This window comes from Lissotriton vulgaris, chromosome 3_1, assembly GCF_964263255.1.
Source record: "Lissotriton vulgaris chromosome 3_1, aLisVul1.2, whole genome shotgun sequence".
Taxonomy (NCBI): Eukaryota; Metazoa; Chordata; class Amphibia; order Caudata; family Salamandridae; genus Lissotriton; species Lissotriton vulgaris.
The window spans coordinates 1,337,170,581-1,337,185,294 of NC_141689.1; the positions used below are offsets into that span (position 1 = coordinate 1,337,170,581).

The 14,714-nt window shown below is 49.1% G+C and overlaps 3 pseudogenes; all 3 read right to left on the minus strand.

The window, feature by feature from the left end:
• Positions 1 to 2,340: 2,340 nt before the first annotated feature.
• LOC147727842 (28S ribosomal RNA) lies at positions 2,341 to 5,073 on the minus strand (annotated as a pseudogene).
• Positions 5,074 to 5,514: 441 nt separating this feature from the next.
• LOC147727843 (5.8S ribosomal RNA) lies at positions 5,515 to 5,667 on the minus strand (annotated as a pseudogene).
• Positions 5,668 to 6,630: 963 nt separating this feature from the next.
• LOC147727844 (18S ribosomal RNA) lies at positions 6,631 to 8,453 on the minus strand (annotated as a pseudogene).
• Positions 8,454 to 14,714: the final 6,261 nt, after the last annotated feature.

Genomic DNA, 14,714 nt, shown 5'->3' on the forward strand with positions numbered 1-14,714 from the left:
CCCCCTGACACTGCCCAGCCCGTCTCATCCTGTCTTGTCTGCTCTAAGGCTTGGAAAACCTCACCAGTGCCACTGTCGGTTGTTTCCATCCGAGTTGCCACATAGACCCAACCTTGCCTGATCGACCAGTGTCCGGTCTGGAACGGCCCCCCGGCCAACATGCCCGCGGCTGTGGAGCCCATTCCCCGCCCACCACACGCTTGGTGGTGTGGAACCCAGGTCCTGCCCGAGCTCTGACCGAAGGGCACGACCACGGCCTCCCCCCACACCCTGCGGGAGAAGTGGGGAAGAAGGCTTCCAGGGCCGGCCGCTTCCACTGTGCCAGGCTCTGCTTGCCCTTAGGAGAAGGGGAAGCCCTGCACCATGCCTGCTGAACGCACCTCCCGGGCGGAGCTGGACGTCCACAGTCGCTGCCATTTGAGACCGGGTCTATGCATCGTTTGCTGGGCCCAGGCATCGTCTGTTCCTCTGAGCTCTCCTGGGCCCCTGCTCTGGCACGGGGCTCCGGGGGGACAGTCCTTCTCGCAGGGCTGGTCTCCGCTCCTTACCCCGGAGCCAGCAGCTGCCCTGACTGGCTAGCGACTGTCACCCCCATAACCTGGGCTCAGGGTGCCAACTTGAGTCGGGTGCCTTCCACCTTCCTGGAGCCTTGATGGGAACCAACGATAGGTCAAGTCCAGGCCACGTCCTCTATCCGCGGGCCTGCCTCGGTGGCCCATTTTCCCCGACTATTAAGTCCCCACATAGTGGGGGTTTGCAAAACCCTGGGTGAGGACAAAAGTTGAAGTTAGCTCGGCCGGCTGGCCATCTGGTTGTGCAGCCTGCAGGGCCATCTGGTCGAGCAGCCCGCCAGGCCATCTGATCACCCAGTCCGCCGGGCCATCTGGTCACTCAGCCAGGTGACCAGATGGCCCAGGACTACTCAGCGAAAGGATGGCCCGGGACGAACGGACCCGGTAGCACGGCAGTAGGTAGGGACAGTGGGAATCTCATTCATTCATTCATTCAGACTGATTTGCATATGGCCATGTCTGAACTGTGGTGGCAGAGTCGGCTAAAGAACAGTGATGGATTAAACCCAGATCTATTGACTGGGTGTGAGTGTTTGATTGGTTCAGAGGCTCCGTCAATCACCACCCCCTTTTGTACCTCTTTGTTCGCCATAAGTTGGCAGGGTATGCTCAGACGTGAGTCCCTTGCTCTTTTTGCCACTGGATCCAAGCAAGCCTGGCTGAAGATGGCTGTAATGCCAGAAACCGGTCCTAGGAAGCTTGAATCCGGTCCAGGGAAGGCATGGCTTGGCAGTTCGGGCTGGACTGTTCACATGAGGCACAGGGTCAGACTGATTTGCATATAGACATGTCTGAACTGGGGTGGCAGAGTGGGTTAAATAACGGTGATGGATTAAACCCAGATCTGTTGACTGGGTGTGAGTGTTTGATTGGTTCAAATGCTCCGTCCATCACCACCCCCTTTTGTACCGCTTTATTCGCCATAAGTTGGCAGGGTATGCTCAGATGTGAGTCCCTTGCTCACTTTGCCACTGGATCCAAGCAAGCCTGGCTGAAGACGGCTGTAATGTCAGAAACTGGTCCTAGGAAGCTTGGCTTGGCAGTTCGGACTGGACTGTTCCCATGAGGCACAGGGTCAGACTGATTTGCATACGGCCATGTCTGAACTGGGTTTGCAGAGTTGGCTAAAGAACGCTGATGGATTAAACCCAAATCTGTTGACTGGGTGCGAGTGTTTGATTGGTTCAGATGCTCCGTCCATCACCACCCCCTTTTGTACTGCTTTGTTCGCCATAAGTTGGCATGGTATGCTCAGACGTGAGTCACTTCCTCACTTTGCCACTGGATCCAAGCAAGCCAGGCTGAAGACGGCTGTAATACCAGAAACTGGTCCTATGAAGCTTGAATCCGGTCCAGGGAAGGCATGGCTTGGCAGTTCGGGCTGGACTGCTCCCATGAGGCACAGGGTCAGACTGATTTTCATATGGCCATGTCTGAACTGGGGTGGCAGAGTGGGCTAAAGAACGGTGATGGATTAAACTCTGATCTGTTGACTAGGTGTGAGTGTTTGATTGGTTCAGATGCTCCGTCCATCACCACCCCCTTTTGTACCGCTTTAGGATTTTAAAGTGGCATCTCTGGCGGATTGGAAGCTAGTGAAGAGTCCGTAGATTCGAGATGGATGAGGATCTACTGGGGGGATTGAGAACACGCCTAAGTGCCGTATTCTGAAGGATCTGAAGCTTGGAGAGCAGATTAGCATTCAGGGCAGTGAACAGGGCATTACCGTTCTATTTTTGGTAAACACTACATCTGGTTTTCATCGTACACCTTGATTATTCTTAACATGAGGTTCGCTATTTGGCATCCAACCACACCTTTTTTCTCTATCAATGAGAGTCATATCAAAGCGATATCAAGGAAAGCTCTATCAAAGAGAGTCATAGTTCCTCCCGCCGTTTACCCGCGCTTCACTGAAATTCTTCAGTTTGACTTTCAGAGCACTGGGCAGAAATCACATCAAGTCAACACCTGTCTCGGGCGTTCGCAGTACTTTGTTTTAAACGCTCGTATTCCCCTGGTCCACACAAGTTCTAAGTCAGCTGCTAGGCGCCAGCCGATGCAGAACACCGGCCCACACCCCTGGGGAGGGGGCATGGGGAGAGGCGACCACCGAAGCTGGGGCGATCCAGATGTAGGGCCCGGCTTACCTCCAGAGTCGCCGCCGCCGCTGAGGATGACGCCTCGGCGAGCGCAGCTCCGGTTCGTTTTCCAACCCTTAGAGCGAATCCTTTTCCTGAAGTTATGGAACTGACTTGCCCACTTCCCTTACCTACATTGTTCCAACATGCCAGAGGATGTTTACCTTGGAGATCTGCTGCAGATATGGGTATGCCCCGGTGTGAGATTTACACCTACTCCCCCGGATTTTCAAGGACCAGCGACAGCTCACCGGACGCCAAGGAACTGCAAAGCTTTCCAAGGCTCAGACCCCTCTCTTGGGGTAAACCCATTCCAGGGCGCCCTGCCCTTCACTAAGAAAAGAGAATTCACCCTAGGCCTCCCGCCAGCTTCTCCAGGATCGTTTGCATTACCGCACTGGACGCCATAAGGGCGCCCGTCTCAGCCACTCTGGGTTCGGGGATCTGAACCCAACTCCCTTTTAAGCAATCAATGGCAACAGAGGCCATCACCCGTCCCTTCTGATTGGCGCTCGCCCATCTCTTAGGACCGACTGACCCATGTTCAACTGCTGATAACATGGAACCCTTCTCTACTTCGGCCTTCAAAGTTCTTATTTGAATATTTGCTACTACCACCTAGGTCTGTACCTGTGGCGGCTCCACCCAGGCCCTTGCCCGGGCTTTCGGGTGCACTGCAGCAGCCCTCCTACTCATCATGGCTTAGCGCCCGCAGCTCTCAGCACCGGTGTCAGCCGGGTATGGGCCTGACACTCCAGCGCCATCCTATTTCAGGGCTAGTTGATTCGGCAGGTGAGTTGCTACACACTCTTTAGCGGATTCTGACTTCCACAGCCACCGTCCTGCTGTCTATATAAACCAAAACCTTTTCTGGGGTCTGGTGAGCATCAGCATCGGGCGCTTTAACCCGGTGTTCGGTTCATCCCACAGCGCTAGTTTTGCTTACCAAAAGTAGCCCACTAGGTACTCAGATTCCATGCCCTGCTCCACGCCAGCGAGCTAGGCTTCTTACCCATTTACAATTTGAGAATATGTTGAGATTGTTTCGGCCCCAAGATCTCTAATCACTCGCTTTACCAGATAAAACTGGGGGCTCAGAGTGCCAGCTATCCTGAGGGAAACTTCAGAGGGAATCAGCTACTAGATGGTTCGATTATTCTTTCGCCCCTATACCCAGGTAGGACAACCGATTTGCACGTCAGGATAGCTACGGACCTCCACCAGATTCCTCTGGCTTCGCCCTGACCAGGCATAGTTCACCATCTTTCGGGTCCTATCACGCACGCTCATGCTCCACCTCCCCAACAGAGTGGGCCGGATGTGCCGGTGGTGCGCCTGCTGCTGGAAGAGTGGTGAGATCACACCTCAGCCGGCATGTGCTGACCCTTACCTTCATTGCACCACAAGGTTTCGCTGGGCCCTCTGACTCCGCACGTGTTAAACTCCATGGTCCATATTTCAAGATGGGTCAGGTGGGTAACAGACATCGCCGCAGACCCCTGGCGCCTGGCTTGGGCCTCTCTGCATGGCGGCGTGACTCAGTCGGGGCGCACTGAGCACAGTCTGCCCCAGTCGACAGTCGTGCCGGGAGCAGGGGGCCCGGTCCCCCCTTCATCACCCCAGCACGCCCCAAGGTGCAGCCAGGAGCAGGTGCCCAGGGGAGGGCGTGGTGGCAGTCGAATCTCCCTTGGCCCAGCAGACACAGCAAAGCTGCTGCTAGGGGGGCTGCAAAACCCTCCTTTGGAATGGAGGGCCACCTGACACCCCGAAGCCTTCCCAGCTGACTTGGAGCCGGTCACACACATCACCACAGAGAAAATGCACCCTGTGGGGGCTGGGTAGGGCCCGGTAGATGGTCCCCCGGAGGGGATCCAGAACTCCCAGGCCACCGGCCTTCCCTCTGTGTTGAATCCTGCAGTCAGACTGCACGGACCCCACCCGTTTACCTCTCAATAGTTTCACTCCCTCTTGAACTCTCTCTTCAAAGTTCTTTTCAACTTTCCCTTATGATACTTGTTGGCTATCGGTCTTGCACACGTATTTAGCCTTAGATGTAGTTTACCACCTACTTTGGGCTGCATTCCCAAGCAACCCGACTCCGAGAAGACCCGATCCCGGTGCGCCGGGGCCACTATCGGCCTAACACCGTCCGTGGGGTGAACCTCGATCAGAAGGACTTAGGCCCCCTGAGCGACACTGAGAGTCGGTCTTCTGTACGCCACATTTCCTGTGCCCGCAGCCGGGCGGAGTTTCTCCGCTGGCCTCTTCCCTCTTCACTCGCTGTTACTGGGGGAATCCTGGTTAGTTTCTTTTCCTCTGCTTAGTAAATTCAGCGGGTCGCCATGTCTGACCCAAAGTCGTTGTCGGCAAAAATGCAAAAGCGTCGGGCATGGCTGCCTGGGAAGGCCAGGCCGCTGCGGGAGCAGGGGCCTGGTGTCCTGGCAGTGTGCGCCCTTTTTCCCTGGATTAGATCTGGAGGGGGTTCACCCTCCCCAGGTAGCCAGACGTGGAGGGGGGCACCTGAGGTACATGCGTGTGGGCAGCCAGTGGGACACCACAGTCAGCCATGCGCAGCACACAGCCAGGCGCCTCGGGATGGGCCCGGGGAGGACCTGTGGCTGGCCAAGGTGGGGAAGCAGGGCTAGGCATGCCGGCAGTGTACCTCCGCAGCAGGATCCAATGAGGGACCCTGCGACAGGTGATTGGGGGGGTTTGACCTTGTGGGGGGGAGGGAAGCGGAGCTGACCCTTTGATGGCCACCGCCGTGTCCCAGGGAAGCCCCGGGTTGATTGACAATTGAGCAACCCCCAGACAGGAGTAGACCCAGGAGGAAACCAGGGTCGCAAGGTGCGTTCGAAGTGGCGATGATCAATGTGTCTGACAATTCACACTAATTCTGCAGCTAGCTGCGTTCTTCATTGACGCACGAGCTAAGTGACCCACCGCCAAGAGTCACAAGCAACTTTGCGAAAATGTTCACCTAACCTGCGGGCACAAAAGAGGCGGGAGGAAGGTGATGCCACCTGTCTGCTGCCCGCAAGTGAGATGGCCCAGGTGCCCCATTCAAGGCTTCCCATCTGGGAGTCAGACTGCACCGTTGGGAGAACAAAATGCGTTACCAAGCGCGCGGCCCAGGAATCCCACCCGCGGGCAAGTGGGCTCCCAGAGAGGCGGGAGCAGGCAGCCACACTGCCGCAGGTCCCTCCCAGAGTAATCAGGAGGGACGGCTTGTGTCTTCCAACCCCTCGGCCAGGCGCACGGGACCTGGTCGGCCCGGGTACCTGGCAACTAGGGAGGGTTTCCCCACCTGCATGTCAGCCATCTATTGCCGGGCCGCCCGAGCTATGCTGGTGGGCTAGTGAGTAGCTACCCCACCCTTGCCCGGGTCGGAGGTGCACACCTCTTACCGAGAGCAGCCGGGAATCCCCTCGCAGGCCCTTGGCTCCTTCCATTCCAAGCTGCCCTACTGCGCAAGAAGGGCCCCTCCTCAGTCCCCCAAAGCCCGGACGGGCCAGGACCCGGGTGCAGGAATGCCCAGGGTAGCAGGGCCTTTCAGAAGGGGGGAGGTCCCAGCCTGGGGAGGCACTGCCATTCAGTTTCCCCCCACCGGGGGGGTCGGGCTGGGTAAGCATGGGTTCTGTCTCAATAGGACCCACTGCTAGGCCCCTCCCAGGCAGAGGGAAAGGGGCGAGGGACTGCCCAGTCTCTTGACCCTCGTGCGTCCGTTGGTCAGGTCCTTTCCGGCAGAAGAATACCCGCCGAGGCCCGGTCCTCACCCAAGCACCCCATGTAGCCACAGACTGCTCCGCTGGTCGGGCGCATGAGGGCAGAGCCGGGCCCTGTGCCTAGGGTATGATTGCAAGAGGCAACCGAGGGTTTTGTGCTGGCACCATACGTCGCTCTGGCCGCTCCGTCATTAATGATCCTTCTGCATGTTCACCTACGGAAACCTTGTGATGACTTTTACTTCCTCTAGATAGTCAAGTTTGATCATCTTCTTGGTGCCCTGCCAGGGTTGTTGCCGACCCCGGAGGGTCGATTCCAGGACCCCACTAAACCATCCAATGGGCAGTAGCGACGGGCGATGTGTACAAAGGACAGGGACTTAATCAATGCAAGCTTATGACCTGCATTTACTGGGAATTCCTCGTTCACAGGAAATAATTTCAATCCCCAATCCTTATCATGAACGGTAGTCCAGCTGATTTTCCACACTTGTCGGCGAAGGCTAGACACACGCTGATTCGTTCAGTGTAGTACGCGTGCAGCCCCGGACATCTAAGGGCATCACAGACCTGTTATTGATGGATCTTGTGTGGCTGAACGTCACTTCTCCCTCTAAGAAGTTGGGCGCCGACCGCAGGGGGTTGAGTAACTAGTTAGCATGGAAGAATCTTGTTCATTATCGGAATTAACCAGACAAATCACTCCACAAACTAAGAACCACCCACAGAATCGAGAAGGAGCTATCAATCTGTTACTCCTTTCTGTGTCTGGGCCGGGTGAGGTTTCCCGTGTTGAGTCAAATTAAGCTGCAGGCTCCACTCCTGGTGGTGTCCTTCCATCAATTCCTTTAAGTTTCAGCATTGCAACCATACTCCCCCCCCGGAACACAAAGACTTTGGTTTCACGGAAGCTGCTTAGCGGGTCATGGGAATTCTGCCGCCGGATCGCTAGTCGGTATTGTTTATGGTTGGAACTACGATGGTATCTGATCGTCTTCGAACCTCCGACTTTCGTTCTTGATTAATTAAAACATTCTTGGCAAATGCTTTCGCGTTGGTTCGTCTTGCGCTGGTCCAAGAATTTCACCTCTCGCGGCACAATACAAATGTCCTATGCTGTCCCTCTTAATCAAGTTCCGAAAACCAACAAAATAGAACCGGAGTCCTATTCCATTATTCCTAGCTGAAGTATTCAGGTGACCGGCCTGCTTTGAACACTCTAATTTTTTCAAAGTAAATGCTTTGGACCCCTAAGGCACTCAGTCAAGAACAACAAGGGGGTGCCGAGAGGCAGGAGCTGGGACATGCGGAGCGTGGCAGACCGCCAACTTGATCCCAAGTTCCGACTACAAGCTTTTTACCTGCAGCAACATTTAATATATGCTTTTGGAGCTGGAATTACCACAGCTACGGGCACCAGACTTGCCCTCCAATGGATCCTTGTTAAAGGATTTAAAGTGTACTCATTCCAATTACAGGGGCCTCGAAAGAGTCCTATATTGTGATTTTTCGTCACTACCTCCCCGAGTCAGGAGTGGGCAATTTGCGCATCTACTGCTTTCCTTGGAGGTGTTAGCCATTTCTCAGGCTGCCTCTCCGGACTCGAACCCTGATTTCCCGTTACCTGTGGTCACCATGGTAGGCACAGAAAATACCATCAAAAGTTGATAGGGCAGAGATCCGAATGTATCATCGCCGTCACAGGGACGTGCAATCAGCCTGAAGTTATCTAGAGTCACCGAGGCAGCCAGGTGAGCCCGGATTGGTCTTGGTCTGATAAATGCACGTATCCCCGGAAGTCAGCGCTCGTCAGCATGTATTAGCTCTAGAATTACCACAGTTATCCAAGTAGCAGATGGAGCGATCAAAGGAACCATAACTGATTTAATGAGCCATTCGCAGTTTCACTGTACCGGCCATGTGTACTTACACGTGCATGGCTTAATCTTTGAAACAAGTATATGCTACTAGCGAAAGTAAGGCGAGCAAGTCAGGTTCAATGGGAAAACCAGGCAACGTGGCTCGAAGAGCTGAACAAATCTGGCCTAGTACAAAGCTGTCCATAAATGTGGCATTGTGGAAGCGGGCATCCTCCGTCACGGAGAAGATGTGGCCATCAGGGTATAAATCGCTCAGTTTAGAGATTTCAAACCTGGGCAATGTGCGCTGCACCACTTTTTCACCGGTGATTGGTAGCCAGGGGGAATTGGGGATCGGGAGAACAGAGGAATATAGTGTGGAGGCACCGGAGATTTGTCGCAGCTTATCCAAGGCTCAGCTGGTAGTAGAAACAGTCTGGATATCATTAGGCTTTCTGGGTACACCCCTGGGTAATACAGTGGATAACCACTCAGGGAGGACTAAATCCACCTACGGGTGGAGGAAGGGGATCCTAGCGTCAGGGTGGAACCATGCAAGGGCATAACTGTTATGTTGTTCTGTTTTATCATGCATCTTTCTCTCCCATTAGATTCTAGTCCTTTTCCCCAGGACTCTACTTAGAATAGGAATTCCCCACTGTTCTTAGAATAGGAATGTGTTGGATATTCCAGGTCAGTTACGACCTGAAGCTGTTTGTGGATGAGGCAATTAAACTGGACTCCTGAACTTCATTTGATTTCCTGTTTGCTTTATTTGGGAAACACCACATTAATATTGGCGACGATCCTACCTCTGAAAGCCTCAACACGCAGCTGTCCCCATCTCGATCTACCTCCCCAGCGGCTGTACTGCATAGAAAGGAAGCGAAGTCTTCCCAGCGGCTGATACGACGAATCGAAAAGAAGAAAGAAAACTCCTTGGTGCAGTGAGGAGTACGGCGGGAGGTTATTTAAAAAAAAGGGGGACGTAAAAGAAAGAAAATAAACAACGCGCGTTGTTTAAAAGTAAAGCCGTTAGATGCGCTCGCGCTGCTCGCGTGTCTTAGCGCGATCCGGTTGACAGCGCGTGTCACAGGAAGGCTCCGTGCGTTTCAATGACGCATCACGCAACGTGATCTCGCTGCGTTTCAAGCCTCGCTGCGCACTAATGATGCAAACGCGCATTCAAAAAGAAAAGAAAGAACACTGTTTGTTCGCGTTCATAATTTGAAAGAACGAAGGGAGAAAGAACGTTCTCTTGGAAAGATTAGAACGTGGCTTTGTTCAGGAAGCTAAAAAGAAGGTTGATCTCACAATGCTAATTCTATTATTACTGAAAGAAAGGCAATTTCTTTAGTAAAAAAAAAAAAGTGAGACAGAGAGAAAACAAATTAACAGAACGTTATCATTAACAAAGACAATTCTTTAAATCAAAATTAAATAAAAAAAAAAAGGGAATCTATAAGAACACAGCAAAAGATAAGAAGAGTAAAGAGTGTATTATATATAATAAAAAAAAGTAAGGAGAAAGAAAATGCAGAATGTCACCCAACCAGCATTCTTTTTGATAAGTCCAGGTGAACCAAATGTGAAATGGCAGAAATGGAAGAAGATATTCGCAAATTATGCGAGGGTTTGTGGCACAAACCTAAGTGCAGAGAGGAAACATTCTTTACTGTTACACTGTTTAGGAGGAGAAGGGCAAGATGTATTGGAACACTTGCCAGAGCTCACAGCGGCAGAACAGAGAAACTTAAATGAGTACGAAATAGCCATAGAACAATTAGATCGTCATTACCTCCCAAGGTTGAGCACAATAATGGAGAGATACCATTTTGGCTTAAGAGATCAGAAGAGGGATGAGTCTGTGGAAGACTATGTATCCGCACTAAGAAAATTGGCTTCTTCGTGTAAATTTGGACAAACATTAGAAGAAAGAATAAGAGATCAGTTTGTTTTAAAGTGTGCTCATGACAGCATTCGAAAGGAGCTATGGCTAAAGGATGAACCACCCTTAGAGGAAGTGCTTGTAATAGCAAAACAAGTAGAACACATGACCAAATGTGTAGATGAACTGAAAGGGGAAAAAGAGAAGATGGTGGAACCTGAAAAGAAAGCTGAATCCAAAGTAGAAGAAGTTGTTTGTCAAGTTCAAAAAGAGGGAAAAGAAGACAGTGGGAAAAATGACAATGGGATGAATAGATTTAATCCGAGTTTTAATATGTCTAACAAATTTTCTTGTTTCAGATGTGGCAACCCCGGTCATTTAGCTAATTCACCAAACTGTCCTGCATTGAAATCTATTTGCAATGAGTGTGGGAGAAGAGGTCACTTTTCAAAATGTTGTAGGACAAAAGGTAATAAAAGGGACAATACATACGGGAAATGGACACAACCACAGGTGAAAACGGTTACGTTTCAAATTAGTAGTGGGGTATTAGAACATCCCACACATTTAGTTAAAGTGGATGATGCCATGATTGAATTTAAATTTGATTCTTGTTCTCAAATCACCATGATTGATGAAGAGCTACTGCACAAAACTTTTGGGAAAAATGTAAAGTTGTTCAAGAGTGATATTTTACCCTTAGGTTATGGAAGTAAACCAATTAAGATTTTAGGTTATTTTATGGCCACTATGGAATTAGGATGCAGAATCATTCCAGGGAAAATTTATGTAACGAATTTTGGTGATGCCCTAATTAGTTGGAGAGACCAACGTGATCTTGGGGTTACACTGGATCCGAATGCCACCCCTCAGGTGAGAATTCTTGAAGTTGAAAACTTGTCCGACATGTTTGCAGAAAAGTTTCCTTCTGTGTTTAAGGATAAGTTAGGTTGTTTAATTGGCTACAAGCATTGTATCAAGCTAAAGAAGAATGCGATTCCAATAGTAGCAAAGGTTAGAAGGATTCCACTTGCAGAGCAAGTGAAGGTTCAAGAAGAGATTGAGAAACTAATTGCGAATAACATAATAGAACCTGTGGAGGCTACGGAATGGTTGGCTCCTATTGTAGTAGCAAAGAAGCCAACTGGGGAGATTCGTTTGTGTATTGATCTAAGAGCATTAAACAAGGAGGTGGTGGTAGACAGATTTCCGTTACCCAATATAGATGAGATAGTAGGCACGTTAGAGGGAGCGAGATACTTTACCACCCTGGATCTGGCATCTGCCTACCACCAAGTCGAGTTGGATACCTCTTGTCAAGACTTAACTGCATTTATAACACCAATGGGTACCTTTAGGTTCAAAAGAATGCCTTTTGGATTAATATCAGCTGCCTCTGTATTTCAGAGAATCATGACACACATACTTAAAGGGCTTCGAGGGGTAAAATGTTACCAAGATGATCTTCTAATATATGGGTCAGACTTGCAAGAACACAATGAACGTGTGTGTGATGTATTGAAAAGATTGTCTGACTCTGGCCTGTCACTCAAAAAAGAGAAATGTAAATTTGGCTTGGAAGAGGTCAACTACCTGGGTCACTGTATTAAGAGTGAAGGGGTTTTTCCTAAATCTGATTTAGTTGCTTCCATCAATAATATGGCAGAGCCTGTTAATAAAGATGAGTTGTTATCCTTTCTCGGGATGGTAGAATTTTATGGGAAATTTATTATACATTTTGCTGATAAGACAAAGAACATGAGGAGACTCACTGGGAAAAGTGTCACATTTGACTGGTCTGATGAGTGCAAAAAGGAATTTGAGGGCATAAAAGAGGAATTAAAGAAAGCTCCATGCTTGCAAGCATTTGTTCCTGGTTTACCTACATTCATATTCACTGATGCGAGTGACAAAGGCTTAGGAGCAGTTTTGGTGCAAAATAAACACGACCATGATTCCTTAATTGCATGTGCTTCCAGGTGTCTTCGTGGTCCGGAATTAAACTATTCCGTAATTGAAAAGGAATCATTAGCTATTTATTGGGCTCTAAAGAAATTCAAAAATTTGGTTTGGGGGACTAAATTTATTGTCAAATCTGATCATAAGCCGTTGAAAGAAGTTTTTTGCAAAAAAGGGTTGGATTCTATCTCTTCCCGGATTAGGAGGTGGATAATATCCTTACAAGAATTTGACTTTGAAGTGGAATATTTACCTGGTGTGTCAAACAAGGCTGCTGATTGTTTTTCTAGGTTGGTAAAAGATGATGATACAGGTAGTGATGATGAGTTTGTTGATGAAGAAGACTACCTCAATGTTTGTGAAGTTACAGAGGGTGTAGTAGGTAAGGATGAGTGGAAAGAGGAATTGTCAAAGGATGAGGAGTTGATTAGAGTAATGTCTCTATTAAAAGATAATAAGCGTCTAGATAAACCCTGGTCCTTAGTTTCTCAGGAGCTGTCCATTTCTGATGACATGCTAACTCGTGGTCTGAGGCTCATACCTCCTTGCTCTTTAAGGAAAAAGTTGTTGTTGCATGCACATTCTGGACACTTGGGCATAGTAAAAACCAAAGAGATGATTCGTACTCAGTTCTGGTGGCCAGGAATGGACTTAGAAATAGAACGAATGGTTAGAGACTGTGTCGAATGCTGTGCAAGCGACAAGATTCTAAAAGTCAGACAAATGCCTATGGTATGTAGGGAATTACCTAATCACCCTTGGGATGAATTAGCCATTGATATCTTAGGGCCTCTCACTGGAGTTTCTGACACACCTTATCTCATAGTCTTAATTGATTTATACTCACGGTGGACAGAAGTACGCGCAGTTAGTGAGATTACGTCAACTTCAGTCATAACATTTTTATCTGACATATTTTTGAGAGAGAGTTTTCCTAATAGCATATTGTCAGATAACGGTCCACAGTTCTGTTCTAGCTTGTTTGATGATTATCTTAAGAAATGTGGGATATTACACAAGCGAACATCATTATACCATCCAGAAACAAATGGTGCTGTTGAGAGGGTCAACCGCACATTGAAAGAATGCATTCAGCTCGCAAGAGCTAGTGGCTTAAATTGGAAAGATGCATTAAGGGAAAGAATTGATGCTTATCGTTGTTCCCCTCACTCAACTACTGGGAAATCTCCTTTTGAGCTATTCAGGGGTAGAGTTCCGAACACTATGTGGTGTCCAGGTTGGATGAATCTGAAGAAGGGGTTTCTGGACAATCGTGTTGGTGCTTGGAGGGAGAGAGAAATAGAAAAACAAACTTGTAGGAAAACATATTTTGACAAAGTTAAATGTGTTAAATTTCATGAAGTGAAGGTTGGTGACCTTGTAAAAATAAAGGCACCTGTAGGGAGAAGGTCTTGGTCGAAGTACACCAATGTCAGGCCCGTCATTAAAGTGTTTGGTAATGCTATCAAAACACAAGATGGGAGAATTTGGAACAAAAGTCGAGTTGTGGTTGTCAAATCGAAAAACATTACCCAGGCTGACTGTGATACTAACTCTAATCTTTTTGCCATGAACAGCCCTTCTTGCTCCTGTGCCAACTTCTCACCCAATACTCGTGTGAGGAGTCAAAGGTTACGCAGTGCTCCTATGTACATGAAAGACTATGTGTAAGCAATGCTCACTATTCTTCTTTTTTGTCAACACGTTTTTCTTATTATTATGTTTATTCTTCAGCTTATTATTTATTGTAAAGAAGGGAGATGTGTTATGTTGTTCTGTTTTATCATGCATCTTTCTCTCCCATTAGATTCTAGTCCTTTTCCCCAGGACTCTACTTAGAATAGGAATTCCCCACTGTTCTTAGAATAGGAATGTGTTGGATATTCCAGGTCAGTTACGACCTGAAGCTGTTTGTGGATGAGGCAATTAAACTGGACTCCTGAACTTCATTTGATTTCCTGTTTGCTTTATTTGGGAAACACCACAATAACAGCATTGGGCCACAAGATAATACAAGTGGAAATTGGGCACCCCAAACCCTCCCCTCTCATATGGTAGAGTGAGCACCTTCCAGTGTACGCCGGCCTGTTTGCCCCCAAACCAATTTAATAGGGTGTGATTGTAACGTCAAGAAGAAACCGTTCGAGAGGGGTATGGGAATATTGTTAAAAAGATTTAAAAAATTGGCGAGAAACACCATTTAATAACCGCCACTCTGCCAGCGTTAGATAATGGCAGCCGCAACAATCTTTCCACTTGAGCTTCAAGGTTGCTGATTGCCTGCCCATAATTGAGGCAAAGGATCTGGGCGGCATCAAGATGGATGTGTATGCCCAAATACTTAACTTAACTGAATCAGAGCACCATTCAAGGGGGATTTCACAGTCCCTCTAAGTCATAATGGAGGTTAAGGGTAAAATAACTGACTTATGTCAATTGATGCACAGGCCGGAGTGTTGGCCAAAACGGAGAATCTCTCTGATGAGCGGGTCTAAAGTAACCTGGGGTTCTCTGACATATAGGATGGTGTCGTCTGCGTAGAACGAGGCTAGTGGAGGGCAGGTGTTAAA